Below are 7,100 nucleotides of genomic sequence, written 5' to 3'. Positions count from 1 at the left end.
TCCTACATTAACTTGAACAGTTGAATCTGATGAAAGGCAAGAGACAAAATCATATGGAACAGGTGGCAAAGTGTATATCAACTATCAAATGTCTATAAATGCACAGATATTGTTAGTTTTATGTTTTATATTGGAAAAAATTGTTCATAGTTCTCTCATAGACTACCATGTATAGTGAATCAACATTTCGGTGAAATTCAAAAATCCAGTTTCTTGCACAAACATCCATTTGTAACCACCCTAGTCTAATCAAGTACATTAATATCAATAATCAAGAGTTCATAAATACACAGAGTTACCTAGTTTTGTGCTGGAAAAATATTTATAGTTTCCTCATAGTCTACCATGTATAGTCAATCAAACATTTTCACTGAAATCCAAAAATTAAATTCCTAGTACCCACATGCACGTTTTACTTCCCACTTCAAGCAAAGTATATATACATATATTATCAAACATATATAAATGTACAGATGTAGCTTGTTGTGTGGGGGGAAATTGTCAATAGTTTGCCTGATATACTCCCATGTATTATGATTTAATATTTTTGGGTGAAGCACTCAGCCACATCTTGCCGCCTCATAGTTGCAAATAAAAATGGCGACCCTCCCGCAAATGTATGACCCTTCAAAAATGCTTGTGTGATAAATTGCGACCCTCCCTCCAAAAACGTCACCCCCTGTAATTTCTTTCCGTAACTTGTATAACAATTAAACCAGTTGCTATGTAAATTAGTTAAGACTGTTTCAGTTATTCCTGGGGATGATACTGCAGTGATTGGGGAAGGTCATGTTTTAGAATGTCGGACAGGGGGGGGGTCACATTTTAGATACAAGGATAGGGGAAGGATCACATTTTACAGTATACAAGTGCGCACGGAATTCGCCCGGCCCACCCCCACCCCTGTAATTACTGAAGGCTCCCCTAACGTACGAGTGCGAGAAGGTTAACGGGAAATAACGGTTGCCCCTTTTTGTATACCATAAAGATGTGAGGTACATGAATATCCCACATTGATAAGGAATCATTTGCATACAATGTTAATACCGTAACAATGCTCAATATAATTTGCGTAAATAAATACTAATCCACCTCGCATCTTGCAGCAAATTACTTTTTGGGGCTCAGTCTGGTCACAGTAGCCGTGGCCTGGTAAAAATCAGAAACGCCGAGGGCTTTAACCAGACTTAGACCAAAAATTGCTGCTATCTCCCATTAACCTCCAATTACTCGTGCCATTGCGAATTTGCACGTTTACTTTGGCAAGTTTTATTCGACATTTTCCCAAAACTGACTTTCTCAGTGAGACTGGATGCTTCCCGAAATGGGGAAGACTCCCGTCTGGCTAACGAGCCGTGCGAGCGGACGATGGGTCAGGTCAGGTCAATGGCACCAGCTGAAAAGCACAAAAATGACAATCATGAGAGAATATGAAAATTGTGTATTCCTGGCTACATTTTACCAAATTGTGAAAAACTGAGCACAGTGACCTACCGAAAAAATATTTTTTTTCAAGAGTACTAGACATATACAACTTAAATGCTACTTATAAATGTTTTACAAAATTGACAATACTGGAAGGTTATAATATTCCATCAAATTAATGTTTTAATCTCAGAAATTTAGGGTGTGATAATGGCAAATTGGTAAAAATAAATGATTCCATTTAGTCACACATTTTTCATTTAAATTAGAGTCTTTACTATTCAAAGTTTTACTTTTGTGTTATTGGACAATGAGATGTGAAAATTTCATTGACTGCATGAACTTGAAATGAATGGTTTTATATATTGATTTTAAGTGAATTTAGCAAAACTGTTTTTTATCGTACATTTCTATAAGATCAAGCATGGCGACCCCACCTCTTTCTCTAATATTTGATGTTTCTCATAAGCCAGAATTCAAAAATCCATGGTAACTGTTAGTCCCCTAGTCTTCAATGTGTTGCTCTTTGGCCGGATCTTGTGTACATGTATGTTTCACTGTCAGTTGAGTGTCCTATGACCGAAACTTTTCTTAAACTACATCAGAGTCAGAACTATCACTGTCACTGCCAGTATGCAGTTGCAGGGCAGTAGCTGTATTAACTTTGTATGTTGACAATATTTTTGTTCAGTTTATACAATTGCGCTATTGTTCTACTCCCTATGTAGCATGTTGAGCTGTCCAGTATTCAGCTTGCCAACACAGCCTACGTGTCCCGTGCATTTGTATCATTGACAAATAACTTTCAGTCTGCACTCTAATTCAATTTTCATCAATATTTAGACAAACGGGCTTTGTTGACAAACTGAATATTGTGTTTTTCAGCATGCTGTAGAGATACACCAAGAAACTGTGTTTGATACATTGCATAGAAATATTGAAAACATTATCAACAGTTGCAGCTCCTGTCCCATTACAAGGCAAACTTGTTGTTTTTAAGAAAATTTACGCGCTTTCATATATTTTTAGATTTTTTCGAGATTAGAGTCATAAAATGCGACAAAACGGTTCTAGATTTTGTTTATTACTAACATTAAAACCATTGGACGACATCAAAATGTTGGGAGCCAATATATTTTCAGGTTCCCCCTATAGGCAGAGCAAAACTTTCAAGTCCCCTCTCGACTAGCCCTAAAATTTTCGAATCCCCCTGAATTCCTCCACCCCCTCCCTCACCATTTTTTTGAATGCGGCCTAAAGAGTGAAATGGCTGATATTGGGAATACCAATGCCAATCTTCTTAGTTTGTATACTCGAAATTCATTCAAGAAAAGACGACCCCCAAGGATGAAGTTGCTATGTTCCTCGAGAACAACGAACTGAACCCGTCTTCGTAACAGCAAACGAAGCGATTACTCCTTACAAGCTACAAACAACATCAGCAACAACAATAACATCAATACAAACTGACGACCCCATCACTGTTCGCCCGAGCATCAAATGCCACACCAACAAACGCTACTTGTGAGCATCTCCTTGCTTATTAGTCACCAGCAATTACGTTTCAAGTTGAAATTAGTGGCATCAGTGACACTAGAATAACAACTGAATGTGATGTCAGACTTTGAAAATCTCGCGGAATTTGCCAAAACAATCAGTTCTGTATCCTGATGCTATTCATCTTTAGTGTGAAAGGTCTGCGGAACATGCTTGACACAAAACTTGCCAAGCTGTTCAATTCACTGCGCACATATTCATCAATAGAAACTTTGTGAAGTCCATTTAAAAGACAGGACAATTATTCCTGACCAGAATTGCAGAGTTCACGATACCAAATAAATGTGCCTGAAAAAACTCGACCAGTATTCGTCTGATGCAGAATCCAAGAAACAACTATGCCATACGCTACGGCAACCAAAGACAGCCAAGTACTCGAAGAAGCATCCTGTTTGTCTCAACTAAAGTCTGTGTGAGCATGTAAATATCAAAGCAGAATAAATTGAAGGAATGAACTTCAGCAGAATGTCAGACCAGGTGCTAGTGCTTAGCTCGTGAGGTGAACGCCTTACCACTCTTGGCCGGGTAGTAACTGCTCTGACGAGACAAGCTAAGCGACTTGGGGCCAGTTTGCGCCACGGGGAAAATCGAGGATATTCTCAAATCACCACCAAGGTTGTTATACCTCTGTTACACCCTTGCTATTGCGTTCGTTGTTAACTTTGTCAAAGTTAATCCGGTGATAATCTGGTGACAGCGTCCACAAATTTGTAAGGTACCCTAGCTTGCACATCAGGTAATCAAACGCAGCAGATAGTAAGCTTACATGTAGACGCTACACAGTGATAAAACTTCGTGTAAGATTGTCAAAGGACAAATACATGAAACCGCGAAGGAGAATAAAATATGTACAAAACCAGTGCTAAGATGAGACCAAGACCAGTGCTAAATACTCCGGCGCAAGGGACCAGATTAAATACACCCCGACCCCGGACGGACTGATCGTAGCCTTGACTTCAGTCTTATCAAAGCTTTGGCCATCGAGCGCCTCAGTAAAACCAGTGCTAAGATGAGACCAAGACACCAAAGGTTGGTAGTATAAATCTTTATTGGCAATACATAATAATAAACAATAGCAAGAAGAAACCTGTGCTGAGACCAACACACCCTTAGCCTAGACCCTATTCTCTGCTTTTGGCCTTCGCCCATGGGCGAAGGCCAAAAAAGTCAGAAGGCAAAAATACTCCGGCGCAAGGGACCAGATTAAATACACCCCGACCCCGGACGGACTGATCGTAGCCTTGATTTCAGTCTTATCAAAGCTTTGGCCATCGAGCGCCTCAGTAACCCTTCATCCGGCTTTCAAAGTCCTGTCACTGACTTTGTGAAAACGCAACTCTTTGCTTGATGAAAAGAAAATCTGACGGTAATGATGAACTATCCTCAACATTTTAAAATTTCTAAAGCTTGGCTCTGTTGCTAATATTTTTAATATGTCAATAATAAATGGAGGCCTTCCGACCAGCTCGTGTTCTTCGTTCCTGTTCACAAAGGTGTTTCGAAGAGCTATATTAAACTTTTTAAACCATTTCTCTTTTGCCCTTTCACTCCAAAATCATGATATCTGTACATTGGCCGCGTTAACTATTTCCATGCGAAGAAGTTTCGATTGTTAAGTCTAAAAATTGCTTCGGAGAACATGCCACTCATGCCACACTGCTTTGACGGATCATCTCTTCTCAATATTGATTCTGGTCATTTCAATCATTGTTTTTCGATCTACGTGAAGCCTTGACCTGGTTGATGGTTACATTTTCATCGACAAACTGGTTATCTCTAGGTTATTTCAGGGACATCTCTGCATTGTTTTCGCTCTTACCTCACAGGCAGACCTTCGTTTGTTCATTATCTCGGATGTGATACGGAAGTGCTGCCAATTGTGTGTGGAGTCCTTCAATGGGTGTATTCACGGCCCACTGTGATATTTTATTTTTAACAACGACCTTCATACCTTATGAGCTGCTAACTGTAGTTATTTGGTCAGGGCAATAAGCCTCAACATCAATATAGGTGATCGGTAGAACAAATTGATGAAGGGGATTAGGGAGGGAAATTAACATACTTGAGCTGTCGTATCTGAAACATTATACAGATATATCGAGAGTAAAGTAATAGGCACACACAACGCAGGCAAGAATTGTATAATACACATGTACAAATTGTTTAGAAGTGATCATAACGTCTTGACGACTATTGTTCACAGTGCCCTGGGTTTTTTTTTCAACAGCGTACATTTTCTTTGTTCAAAACAGTACTCGTTAACCCTTTAAAATATGTGCCTCAGGGACAGATATTCGGACTCTTAAACTTTTACAATATCTTTTTGTCTATCACTTGTGGGGGGCTACGGGACTGGACAGAAATTACAGGGGGTGGGTCGGTGTTTTTTGGGAGTTGGTCGCTATTTTTCGCGCAAGCATTTTTGATTGGTCATGAAATTTCACTCATATTTGGGGAGAGTCATTTTTTGCGCAACTATCGCAACAATAAGCAGGCAAGATGTGGTCGATACAGTGCGTCTCCCAAAAATATCAAATGTTAATACATTTGAATCTATTGGACAAACTATCAACAATATCCCCTACAAAACAAGCTATATCTGTACATTTATATATGTTTGATAATTTATGTAAATGTACTTTGCTTGAAGTGGAAGGTAAAAAGTACATGTGTGTACAAGAAATTTGATTTTTGGATTTCATCAAAAATGTTGATTCACTATACATGACAGGGTGTGAGAAAACTGTGAACATTTTTTTTTCAAATATATAACTAGCAATATCTGCGCATTCATAGACGTTTGACCATTGCTATAAATGTACTTGATAACAATACAGTGGTTACCAGTGCTTTGGAATTTCGCCTTAGAGAAAACTATGAATATTTTTTCTCAATACAAAACTAGCTAAATCTGTGTATTTATAGACACCTAATAATTGATATTAATGTACACTAGGGTGGTTACAAGTGCATGTGTGTGCAAAAAATTTGATTTTGAAATTTCACAGAAACGTTCATTCACGATACATTGAAGAAACTTTAATTTTTTTCCAATACAAAACTAGCTAAATCTGTGCTTTTTACACCCGTGGCCACTTTGGTATTAATCAAGCCTACTTGATACAGACAGAAATTCTGCTTGCATAAAGACAAAACAGACCCTGTCAAGGGTTGTAAATGAGAGCTAACGATTGGCACTCTGTGTTAAAAATTGAGACGTAAGATACTACTTCCATTCATGAAAGCCTCTATGCGATAATTAATTTATTGAGGCAACACACTTTTATGAGCTCACTGCTTTTATGGTCACTCCTTTTCTTTCAAATGCTTTTGAAGGGTCACTATTTTTCACGCAGTGTCATTTTGAAAAACACCGGCCCTCCCCCGTAATTTCTGTCCAGCCCCTAATTTTGAAGCTCTTTGAGCAAATAAGGTTATCGACAGCTTTTTTTGTGAAAATCGAAAAAAATTATTTTTCCCCACAGGGTTAAGAGGGTTTTGAATTTCAAGGGTCTGTAAATATGTTGTTATTTGTTTCTCTATTAGTAAAGTTTGCACTGTGACCCATGATTTGTTTCTTAATTTCGAAAGGTAATGGTTTAAAGCTTCCTCAGGAAAAGTTTGAGGAAAAGTTAACTCTTCCGATTTCAAGGTACCTACTACCTCAACCTAACACTTCTTTTGCGTAAACAATACTTAGTACTAGTTATATGTCCGAAGATATTCATCTGTTTGGCAAATTAACTGTCAGTATGGAGTTTCTATAACACAAGCAGTCAATGTTTTTCAGCGTATTGAGCTTTCGATGTGTCATGGACGACGATCTTCATCAGAATGACAAAGAGAAATGAAGAATTTATAGTTGACCACTAGATGGCGGTGTGATCAACTGATTGTAAATTTCAAAACTCCATCTCTGTTTATTTTTGGATCGTGAAATCTTCCTTGGCCATTCATACTGTGCTGAACCAAGGATAGTAATGGAATCCCCATGATTATCTTATGGATTGTTATGCGTGTTGGGAGAAGACTGATAAAATTGTTCTATCTCTAGCAGATTTCGATGTTCGTCAATTCTTGTTTTAAGTTGTCTACCTGTCTCACCGATGTCATTTTGG

Source organism: Ptychodera flava, chromosome 18 (assembly GCF_041260155.1).
Source record: "Ptychodera flava strain L36383 chromosome 18, AS_Pfla_20210202, whole genome shotgun sequence".
NCBI lineage: Eukaryota > Metazoa > Hemichordata > Enteropneusta > Ptychoderidae > Ptychodera > Ptychodera flava.
The sequence above is the reverse complement of the archived record's forward strand: the minus strand, read 5'-3'. Positions refer to the sequence as shown.